Here is a 12,610-nt window from a genome sequence, read left to right as displayed (position 1 = left end):
TGGACATTAGAATACCCTAATGATAATGTCTTTATGCCAATTGATAAGCATGCACAGTTTTGAATACCCTAGCAATATATACAAGTCATCACAAATTATAGCTGAGTCTTCTCAATACCATTCCTGTCTCTTTTCTAGGCAATATTCTTAGGCATATTGATCTGTCCTTCCTTGGGTCTAACCCTTACTATGCAAAGTCATATAATCTTTATGCTGGAAAGGCTGTTAATGGTTATACCTCATGTCCTCCTTTTGATACTTTGAATCTCCACTATGATGTCCTTGAATGTCATCACTGTCACTTACTTGAATTGTTTAAACAAGGAGACCCAATTCTTTCCAGTTTGGTGATTGAAAAAGAGCACTGATCCAGGAAAGAGAAGTGGTTCTTCTATTTACCAAGGGTCCTAAAATAGCCCCCTTTACTGTTCAGAATCCATTCTGATTGAAAGTGCTTGACTATAGAAGTTACCTCAAAACATTCCTCAAGGTCCCTGAGATTCAGTTATTTTGAGATATTCCATTTCATTTTTTAAAATATTTTTTTTGCCCAGAGATCTTCATACATACATAGTGAATAGCAGAAAAATACGTTATTTTGGTATATCAGTTGATGTTCTATTGTGCAGCCATCAAAATAATAAATACAAATACAAATAAAAATCTTAGAACATAATGTTAAATAGCACATGCAATTACATGTACCGTGATACAGCTGTTTTTTGGAAAACAGACTTGTTTATGGGAAAAATCAGAAAAGATTATGCAAATATGAAAATGCACATTAGTGTGAAGAATTATGGATACCATTTTCACACATTTTAAACAATATCTGTATAATTTATATACAGCTTTTTTAAAAGGTGGCCAGTGAAACAGACATGTCTTTATACTGAGGCAAAATAATCACTCTGCACTTTTCAATTATCCCCTTTTTTCCTCCTAACCCCACCCCACACTGAGAGAATCTGGTACTTTCTCAGGTCAGCTTTCCGATAATTTGAAGGTCAGTTTCATACTAGTCCACGTTTTTAAATCTAAGTCTAATACTCTGAGTGTTCTTTGGTTATTCCTCCTATAACATGGTCTTTTAACATGGGTAATTTCATTTTATTTAAAACCACAAATTTAGCACCTAAAAGGGAGCACAGCGATCCTGGGGTAGTCTAACAAACATGGGACTATCATGGTCCTAGTTCTTTCTGATCAGTACTCAATTTTTCATAGTGCAGCTAAAGATTAATTCAGTTTTGAACTAGCCACATCACATGGTTGACTAGCACTGGATTTTCTGTCATTTTAAAAGCCATACATCTTTATCCATGCATTGCTTCTTTGCTTTTTCCCCTGTCTTCCATTTTATTTTATTAAAATTAATCTCTTGGGTATAATTTGACAAGCATACATATATTTCTAATTCTGTTTCTCAGTGGAGTCAATACTTTACCTTGATTTATAACCCCTACAAATACAACTCAATTGGGGAAAAAATTATTTTAAGGCACTGAAACAAAGACTATCAAACTTTTGGGAACATATGCATCAAGTAAATTACATTTTAAAAACACAGATTTTTAGGCCCCCATCCAAGGGATTCATAACTTCCATACATATGGAACCCTGGTCCTTGTTTTGGAAGACACTCATAAGGTGTTTCTGAAGCAGGTGATTCCGGATCCCATCAAGAGAAGTCTAACCTAAGAAAACTTCCACTTCTGAGCTGTGCTCAGTGCCTACTTATATGGTTCTCTGTTTTTATATAGTTCTTTAGTTTTTACCAAAGACGATACCAAATACATACTGTGCAAGAGCCTTCAAGGCTCTAGACTCTTGAAAGAATCTAGCTCACTCAGTTTCTACTACAAACAGAAATGTTTGAGAACATGGATCACATCAATAAGTAAAGCTTTGCTCACTGTCTACATAGGTGAACACATCTACCAGTTCACCATTTTTATTTGTTTACTCATATAGCAAATACTATGTATTGAATGTTTACTGTGTGTCAGGTATCATACTAGGATAGAATATAGGAGGACCTCTTTCCATTAACAAACAAATGAAACATAACAGAATGATGAGACAAAACCATAGCCAGTCACCAGTTGTTCTTAGAATTTATCCTATCAAGGACATAGCAGTTCCCTTTCACTGTTCTTTTGACTACAAATTCTGAGCTTACTTTTGCTCTCCCAACTAGCCCTATATATTATTTCCTTGCTGGCTCTTTCCCGTAATCTCCTTTATTTATTTCTGCCTTCATACCTCTTACTGCCATTCAAGGTCCTTCATATATTCAAACTATGATCTATTGAGCCAGGTCCATCACTGTTATCCCCATTTTACAGATGAGAAAACTTGGGTAAAGAGAAGGTAGATACTGTAGCCAAAATAGCAGAGAGAATAATCTAAGAGAGGGCTACAATTTGGGTCTCTGACTTCTGTCTCAATCTATTTCAATTTCTCAATCCTGCTTTTGAAACTGCATGGTGCCTGGCACATTTTCACTTGACAGATGCTCATGTGAAAAAGGATGCATATAGATATGCCCCTGACAATACTAGGCAGTTTAATGCTAGGACTTATTCCAAGTGAATATTGATGGCTCAGTTTAATATAAAATGTATTTCTTTCATGATCCACAGAATGAAAGATAGTTTATAAGAATCCAGAGAACTCAGAGTAGATTAGATAGAAGTAAGTAAGTATATCATATTCTACAGTAACTAACCCCAGGCTTATTCTCAAACCTAACCTCATGCTCGGTAAATTCCAGGCATAGTATCTTTTGTTTTGTTCTGAGAATATGGACCATGCATTTTTTTCAACTCAGTACTTTTTGAGGATCCATTTCTCTTGTCTTAAACATTCTGGACCCAGTTCATCAGATTGCTCTTTCTTGTCGTTTAGACCCCCATACAAACGTCACTTTCTCACTGGAATCTTCTCTGACTTCTTTATCTAAATGACATCTCACTCCCAACTGCCAGGTATTGATTCACTCTGTGTTATCCTCTTCATAGTATTTTTTTAAAATTGAGATGTAATAGTCATGTACATTATACTAGCTTCAGGTATACAACCTAATGATTTGATTTTCATTATTTATTGCAAAATGATCATCACAAATCTATTTAACATCCATCACTATACATGTTAAGAACTGTTCTTCTTGTGATGAGAACTTTTAAGATCAACTCTCTCAGCAACTTTCAAACATACAATACAGTAGTTTTAACTATAATCACCATTCTGTCCATTACATCCCCATGATTTATTTCCAACTTCTAGTTGGTAGCTTCATAGGACTTTCGGATATCTGAAATTATGTTTCTTATTTGTTTATTATTTGTCTCTTTCACTAGAAGATTGATTAAGAAGGGGTTATTTTTAATTTATTTGCAAGTATAATCCTAGAATAAAAACAAAATTAATATTAATATGTTATGTGGAAATAACTGTTCAGAGACAGACTAAGGTGAGGAGATTTTGTACTTCTAGGAAATTTTATACTTCATTGAGGAAGTTCTGCGGTCTTCATAGAATGATTAAGAGTTGCATAGTGATTTTCAAATCCCCCATTCGCCATTTGCTTAATTTTAGAAAAGGAAAATGATAAAAATACACAGGATGTACTGTATTTCAAGAATGTTCCTCCAAATAGGTACCCACTAGATATTTCAGATTATAATTTACATGTCATTCAATAGGATAACACTTTCATTTTCAATGTACTAAATATGACTCTGAAAGTCCTTATTGGTTGTTATCATCCCTTCTGATAGCTGTTTATCATTGTTCCTTGGTCCCATCCATATACAGCATCAAGAAATAATAAATGGTAGGAGGAAATCTAGCCAAAAGAAATGTTATCTTCAATTTCCTTGAATGTCAAGGAGTAAAGTCAGACTCTTGAACATACCATTTTGCTTTTCCTTTTTGTCTTTTCATTCCTTTCTTCCCTTCTTTCTTTTCTTTTCTTTTTTTTTTGCACTATAAAATTGTTTTATTAGGAACCACATCAACGTTTCCATAATTTTTTATTTGCTAAGAACTCACCAAGCTTTGGAGTATTTTAAGCCTTTCATTGTGATGAATTGTAGAACACAGTATATAAAACTAGTTAATTATATTACATCTTGCTCATTCAATAGCTAATTTATTTTTCTCACTTTATTCATTGGAAATATTTCTCTTGGAAACATTTTTCTTTCAGTAGTGAAATGTACTCTTCATTTGGATTTTTCTGCATGTGTTTGGATAACAGTTTTTTCCAAATTTAGAAAACCATTGCATTATTCTTTGGAAAATTCTACATAGTGCTCTGAGGCTTTTGTTAAACTGATGGGATTAAGCGTCAAGGAAAGAGAATATAAATGTCTATATATATATGTCTGTTTGTTGCTTAAAAGACACAGAAGCGATTGGAAACAATACAGATTCTCTGTTTCATAATCCTGCTCTAAAATTTGAATTTAATCGCTCATTTAACATGTGACCTTGGTTTATTTATTACTCTTCTGAACTATAGTTTCTCCATCTCATACTAGTGAAGGTACTTCACAGGATTATTGGGGAGATAAGATGGAAGAAATACATATTACATGTGCTAAAAACATTTGTTTCTCCTTTTCAGGAAGGATGATATAGATGACTTGGGTGTCATCAAAAGAAACACAAAAAATACACATCCAACCACATACACACACACATGCACACATGTGCTCACACATTAAATGTGAGTTTGGTTAACAATATGTTTTAAATATCATCCAATTGGTACTTAATTCTGTTGATCATACTTTCATCAGTCTTCCTCTTTTCACAATTACCTTACCTTATCATGTTAACACTCAGGGGTCAGTTTCTACTTTTCAATAAGAGGTCTTCAACATTATAGTATTACTAAATGTTCAGAGTACAATGTTTAAATGAATGCCTTGCAGGTAGAGATCTATGAGGTGAGGCTGAACAACGTTTTAAATAGAGATCATTCTGCAGAGAACTGGCAGGGGGAGAACTAGCTGTAGATTTCACATGGAAGGTTTCAAAGTCAAGAGGAGTTATTTGCTTTAGGGAAAATTGCTGTTGTACATAGAGACTAGAATTATCAAAGCCATATATATTTGAATTAAAAAAAACTATTAGAATTTGAAAATACTCATTAAAATATTTTTCCATTAAAAATGCTTCCAGCCTGTTCTGAGATATCACAGTCATGGAAAGTAAATTTCCAAGGCAGATTAAATTGTTTCAGATAGATGTTTAATACCAACTGACATTGTTTACTGGATGTAATATTCTGAAAGTGAAGGTCAACAAATAATATCCTATGATACTGATCAGTGAGGCATAAGGCTGCTGTCTTGTGAATGAAAGGTTGCTTGGAGAACATACCGAGACTCTATTTAATGGTCGGTAGAAGACAGAGATCCACTAAAATGAAGATTAAAATGGACATGCTTATGAGAAGGAAAAGCTATGTTTGATTTAAAGGAGTTCATTGTTCTCACCAAATGCAAAGAAGGGCGATAACAACTTAGATAAAGGATATTTAGTCTGATTAACCATCAGGCTTACTTGAGATCACATCCCAAGCATACAATCTTTGGACCTTCCTCATCTATGAAGTTTCACTGTTACACTGGCATTTTTCATAGGTCCCCTGTGTTATTTTCATCATATTTCATATATCAACTATAAATCTAGTAAAATATTATAAGGTGAGGTTCTTTTGTTATTTTAATAGCATATAAGTTGATTTTGTTTAATTATCCTAAATATTTATATGTAAATTATTATTTTAATATTTTAAAAATGTTTTCTTTGTAGCATTTCTACACTTACAAATCTTAAAAAGCTGCACAAGCTTTTCAGTATTTATCAAACTTAGGTGAAAAAATACCAATAAAAAGCTGTAGAAAGTCTCCAATGTAAAAGATGGTACTGAGTTTAAAAAAAAGAATAATAGTGAGCCATTTGGGGAAGTTATCATGCAGACAGAATTCAAGCATTCCATGAGGATTTGAAACTGCTTTTCAAGTCTTTCTTACTCCTGATATTTTTGATTTAACATTCAATCATTTAAAAATATGTTGTTATAATCTACTTCCTCAAGGAGTGTATAGTCTAGAAAGGAATGTAAACTATAAATAGAAAATTTTAAATACAAGTATCTGATTTTGATTTTGATGAGTCCAAAAAAATAGTACAGATGACATTAGAAAATAACCCAGGCAGGAAATCTTGTTCAACTTAGGAAGGATATTTAAAGTGAACTCTGAAGTATAAGTAGGTATTGATCAAGAACTGTGTGTGTAGGGAGTATCAGAGGGAAATAAGTTCTGTTGGAATGTATAGTACATTTAAAAAACAGAATCCAGAAAAGATTAGTACTTGAAATAGCAGGCTGTGTGAAAGAGGACTCAAATAGCTGTTGCCCAGAAAAAGAAGGCAGGAAAAGAATCTCAAAGTGTCTTGTAATTCATACTGAGGCATTTGGATTTCATCTGAAGTTCAATGGGAAGCCATTGAATAATATTAAAGCATAGAATGACATAATCAGAACTAGTTCAATAAATTCTATAAATGACCAATTGACAGTCATTTCCCCTCTCTGTTTCCATTTCTTCATCTGTAAAATGAGAACATACGGCCGTTTTTAATAGTTGCATTTTTAATAGTCTATTAAGCTATAGATTCTTCTCTGGCCTGACACAATAAATCAACCTATCATGGCACTGGACACTTATGATCATGGAGAAGATGTGACATTTAAATTTCATTCAGACCTTGCTATTAGTACGATGTGCTGGAAAGAGCACAAGGCAGAAATTGCAGTTTCCTTCTCACTGGTTGTGTGGGAGCTTGGAAATTACACAACTTGAAAAACCCTATTTTTCATTTTTATTTATTTTTATTTCTTAAGTGAAAGAAAAATAATACATCGCAGGTAAATTTCTCCATATATGAAGTGAACATCACTAACGGCTTAACTCATTTCTTCTCTGAGACACTTGAAAGTTGTGCTTTAGTCTCAAGTGGAACTTTTCTCCCCTTTTATTCGTTTTCCTGTAAATGACTACCATTTGTTTTTGTTTGTTAGTTTGTTTTCAAACCAAAGAAAGCACTAGGCCTTCTAAGAATAAAAGCGGTTTCACATACATGTTACAGTATTTCAAAGGTGTGACTATAACTATGAGGGTATTTGGTGTTATTCATAAACTAGTGAAGTGTACCACAGGAAAGTACCACATTATTTATTTAGATTTTAAAAATGCAAAACAACAATGAAACTTAAAAGGGAGAAGTTAGTGATTGTCTAACTTAATTAGCTCACCTCCTGAACTATGCTAGGGTACTATTTTTCACTATACCAGGGCTTGTGTGTGGAGCCTGAGAACACCTGTGGAATTCTGTGAGGTTTCACACTACTTCTCTCTGATCTGAGCTACCCCGGTGTAGCCTACTGACATGTGAGGATGGAAGGCTAGGCCTCAGGTTAAGTGCCTCCTCTTTTTGTCTCTATTCAAATAGGTTTATTCAAATAGCCCATTGTTTATATCATGACGACCATGTGTTTTTGTGAAAAATCAGTGCTGGAAGGGATTTCTTCCACAACTAATGTGATGTAGTTTTTCTCCCTCTAGTTTTCCATGGCACTGGTTTGTCTTCTGTTTACGGACTTACAGCTGCCATGATGTGCCTCATTTAACTTAAAGATGTGCTTACTCTTCAAGGTAAAGAGTAATATAACAGACACAGTGAAATATGCTGGCCCTAAGGGACAATGCAAAGAAATAGCAGGGCAATAGTATTAGAAACATGTTAGCTAGATATGTTTTTTTGGGGAAAGAGTAATAGTAATAATTTTCTCATCATACATCATCAAAGAGAAAAGCAATAAAAAACCTTTCCCTGAATGCAGCCTCTGTGTTCAGTGATGTGTACCTTGGTACTTTTTGAAAATCTACTAAAAAGTAAATAAATACCACTAAGACATAATGTTTGACATAGTTTGAAGGTCAGTGCTTTATGCCAATAAATCCTCTTTTTCTTGTATACATCCTCTAGTAAGGCCTAAAGTATTTGTAAGAACATTCCCTATCCTCACTCTTATTTTAAAGAGATAATGAGATAAAATGGAAAGATAATAGTTTGAGAGTAGAAAGACAAATGTGAGAGCTAGGAGTGCTGTGTATCCTTAGGAACTTCTCTTGCCCTCTCTGGGCCTCATTGATCCCACTGTAAATATGGAAGATTTAGTAAATGCTCTCAAAGATCCCTTCTATATATGGACATGTATTTTCCTTTTATTTATAAAAACCTGAACAAATATATAATCAAAGGAAAATAGAAGACTCTTAATTTAGATAATTTTTTTCACAGATTGCTTTTGCTGTTTATTCTAGACCAGTTTCAGTTTGGAATCATTAAACTTCACCTCCCTTGATTTCCCAGAGGAAACAATAAAGGTAGTTTCAGTAAATAATGTCAGGAATTGGGAGGCTTCCACAGGTTCTTCATGTTTTCTCCTGAGTTATATTGAGATTTGGAAAAACAAAATGAACCCACAAAATATATAGAATAAAATATAAATTTCATCCCACAGTATTATATAATCCTATGTGCTCAAATAAAAGCTATCTTATGAAAATAAAAGGTCTCAGAAGAAATAACAAAAGCACTTACTTGGACATCAGTGTGCTTTCTTATGAGTTACACAATACCCCTTGAATATGCTGACTCTTAGTTTAAACACATAATAACTGTGAGATTTATAATAACTATCTATTTGTTATGGTTATTTCTCTTTCTCAAAGAGAGAAAGATTTTTTTTTAAGTCAGACTGTTTAAATTCAAACTGTTTCTCTGGTGAAAATTCGAGGCTTGGGCAGGAAATGCACCATATGGATACTGTCTTTCTGACAAGTGATTAAAATTCTTATGTGGATGATTTACTAACCTTCCTCATCAAGGAGAGATAATCATTCCCACTTATCTCACACTTTCACACTTCCGCCCTCAGGTCCATTTCTTATTGTTGTATCATTGGCCATTTCAAGTTATTTGTTTCTATATCAGCTCCCCGTCATGCCTGGGTTGTACCTTGGGTTCAGTTTTAATGTCTTTTTTAGCTATTTTTGCTGGCCCAACTTAGTATAATTCCTGGCACATACTGGGTATCTCCTAATGCTTGTTGAACAAATTAATTACACCGAATTGGCCTGCTTGAAGGTAAATTTATTTTAGAGAATTTATTGATACAATTCAGTGTCACCGAACCTGGGTGCGTACTAGGATCATCTAGAAACATTGTTAAAAATATACATTCCTAATCAGGTACTTAGTCAGTAAGATGGAAGCCAAGAATCTAATTTGAACAAATGTCTTGGTATTTTTTTATTCAGCTTTCCTAGCCTCAGGGATTGAATTTGGACAAAATGATGCATGCAATGCACTTTGCAGAGACTGAACAGGGCTTACGTTCTCATAGCCATTTCTTGTCTCTTTGGAACATCTACTTATCCTTACAGAAGCCCAGCTAGCTTTTTATCTTTAACACTAGGGATATTACATACTATCTACTTCCCATGTCTATTATAAGGACTTTATGGTAATGCATAGAACATGTGTCACATAGTTGAGATTCAAAAACTTGTAGTAATTTTTATATGAGCCCTACATCTTAATCATCCCCCATACTAACCTCAAGCTCTTTGATGCTACTCTATTTTGTTCTTTGTCAAAGTCACATGATAGGACCACATCATTAGAATTTTAAATGGCAGAGACAAGGGAATAATATGTCTTCTTTCTCTCCTATGGCTAGGCATATATTTAAGGAAGATTTTTTCGTCTTTGGAGAACTTCTGTTCAGGAAGGCTAAATGGTACTTGGGGATAAGTTCAGTGAAAAGGATCCATAGAAAAGCTTAACCATGCCTAATTCTGCCCCAGGCATTAATATAGAAGAGTAGGGATGTTATGAAGTATTACATAATGGATATTAGGTACCAGATACTAGGAAAGTAGATGGACAAGAAAACATTTTTGACTTGAAGGGTGTCTGGTCACATCTTTTAATAGGACCATGTAAGAATGTATGACTAAAACTGATTGGCTGAAAATACACTAAATGCTAGGGGGCAAATGTTTTTCCATATACCATAAGCCAGGCCTAAGTTATAAATAAATTTAGAAACCAATTAAAAAGAGAAAGAAAATATGACTGAGGATTGCAAAAGTAAGAATATAACTATTTGAGAATTAAAATGTAATCATTTAATTAATTCATTCATATTTATTCAATGTAATCAATATGCTACACATTGTACCAAGTACTGAGAATAAAAAGATACATAAAGATAGGTCCCTAGCCTCTAGTAGCACAACTAGGGATGAAAAGATTCATAGAATGAATATATATATTTATATTTAATGTTTAAAGAAGACTGTAGCAGAAAGATCACAAGTAGACATGGGAGCTGAGTAGAGGAGGGCCACGTCGCGGACATAATTCCTGCCCTAAGACCCATGAGACAGGTGGAAGCTAATGGGTTGGAAAGAGGTACACAAGTAATTTAAGATTCTAGTAAGACTGATGAACAGGGAAAGGACTGTCCTTCCTTTGGGTTAATAGAATGAATGGCAATGATTCTGCCCTGTATCTATCTATTCTAGAAGGGACAAAGCAATACAATTTCATGCATGTCACATGAAGTCTCTGATTCCTGACTTGTTAGAAGGGACGCTAATAAAGTTCTTACAATGCTATTCTGAGGGTGAAAGGAGCAATTTACTTAGTAGTATCTTAAATTATCTACTATAGTGTGTCACGAATTACCTAGCATGGAGTTTGGCTGTATGAAATCAATCCCACTGAAAAGGTGAGCAGTGTTAGATTGTGGTCATAGTTATTTAAAGATAATGACGAACATCTTCAATCTCTCTGCTAAGTAATAATATATTGAGAAAGATGGGAATGAGATCACTCTTGATCTTTGGGGCATATAAACCAAACTGAATTAGAGTTGCTAAAATATAATCAAGTTAGATGAAAACAGTCATCTCCTAAAAATAAATAGGTGGTATATTACTCTTTGGTTACCTTTTACCAAAGATCCCTGGGCAGAAAAATAGTTCTTTTAAAGTTAACTAAAGATGTTGATTCTCAAGAGATACTAATGCACTTGCAGTAGAACATGCTTAAGAAAAGTAAAACATATACAATGGTATCACCATTTTATAGGAAGTGCCTTAAAGGATGAATAAAAGAAAACATCATCTTAGAGTCTGTATTTATTGCCTATATTTTTGAGGACAGTTAAGGATGAGGAATTAAGTATGTTAGATGGTTCATTAAAAATGAGGAAAACATGCCTCCAAAGATTCTAACCAAGGTGATGAAATTGGAAATAAATAATTAATTAACAATTCCATGAGTTCTGCCAAAGAGTCATTTCCAAAGAATGGTTGGCTGATCAAGGGCACTTCTCATCCTTCCTGTAAGAAGGAAGGCACAGAAAGAAGGCTTTACAAAAGGGGCACAAATTTGATCTTGAAGAGGAGAAAAGATTCAATAAGTTTGCAAAGGACTGAGGGAAAATTACATTCTAGAAAGAGGAGGCAGTATATATGCAAAGGCAAAAGGATGTGTTTAGAGGTTTGTGAGTAATTCAGCGTGACTGAGTACAGACTGGATGCAGAACTGCCTGGAGAGGCAAGCAAACACACACTCCACGGCCTTAGAGGTGATGCCGAGGAGGGCCATTCAGAGTGTCCATACACTTGCCTTCTTAATTCCTTATCGTTCTTTACATGTATATAGGCAAGTAATGTATGGCTGTGAAGTGCTTTTATATGCAATATCCAATTTGATTCTCATGTCACTATTAAGCAGTCATGGCTAGAGACAATGCAGATTAGGGAAGAGATCTAAAATACGAAATTAGTGGAATAATCTCACTCAGATAAAGTGACAGATCTGAGAAAGATATTTACGTTTGTTAATACATAGCTTTATTATTAGTGAGGGTTATCTAATTATCTAGATGCAAGTGAAAGTAAAACCAACTCAAAAGAAGTGTATCAAAAACACTAATTAAATAGAGATTCATAAAATCCAAGACAAGGTCAAGCCAACATGTTAGACATCCAGAGCAGTTGGGATAATGGCCTTGAATGTCACTAGATGGATTCCTGTCTCTGCCTCTGTTTTTCTCTTTATGCCTCATTTTTTTCTGTACTAATACAGGTTCTTTTTCTCTACAGATTTTTCTCTGTACATGTTTCTTTCTCTATAATTTCACATGCTGGGAAATATGAGCACTGACAAATTCTAATTTTATATAGTATATTTTCAGCTACAAGAAGGCAAAGGCAATTGACCCAACACTTTCTCTGCTGTTGTGTTTAAAAAAAAATGTCCTTTGACCAGAAGCCCAACTTTGAATGAATGCATTTGAATCTGGGGTGGGAGGTAATGCTGCACTCACACGGTGATGGGGGAGGGGCATGGAATCCCAGAGTGTCCACCAGAATCAGTTTTTCTTTCTAAAGCTATATTATGTGAAACAAAAAACTGGCAGAATGCTCTCATTAATGCCATG

This window comes from Manis javanica, chromosome 17 (genome assembly GCF_040802235.1).
Source record: "Manis javanica isolate MJ-LG chromosome 17, MJ_LKY, whole genome shotgun sequence".
NCBI lineage: Eukaryota > Metazoa > Chordata > Mammalia > Pholidota > Manidae > Manis > Manis javanica.
The sequence above is the reverse complement of the archived record's forward strand: the minus strand, read 5'-3'. Positions refer to the sequence as shown.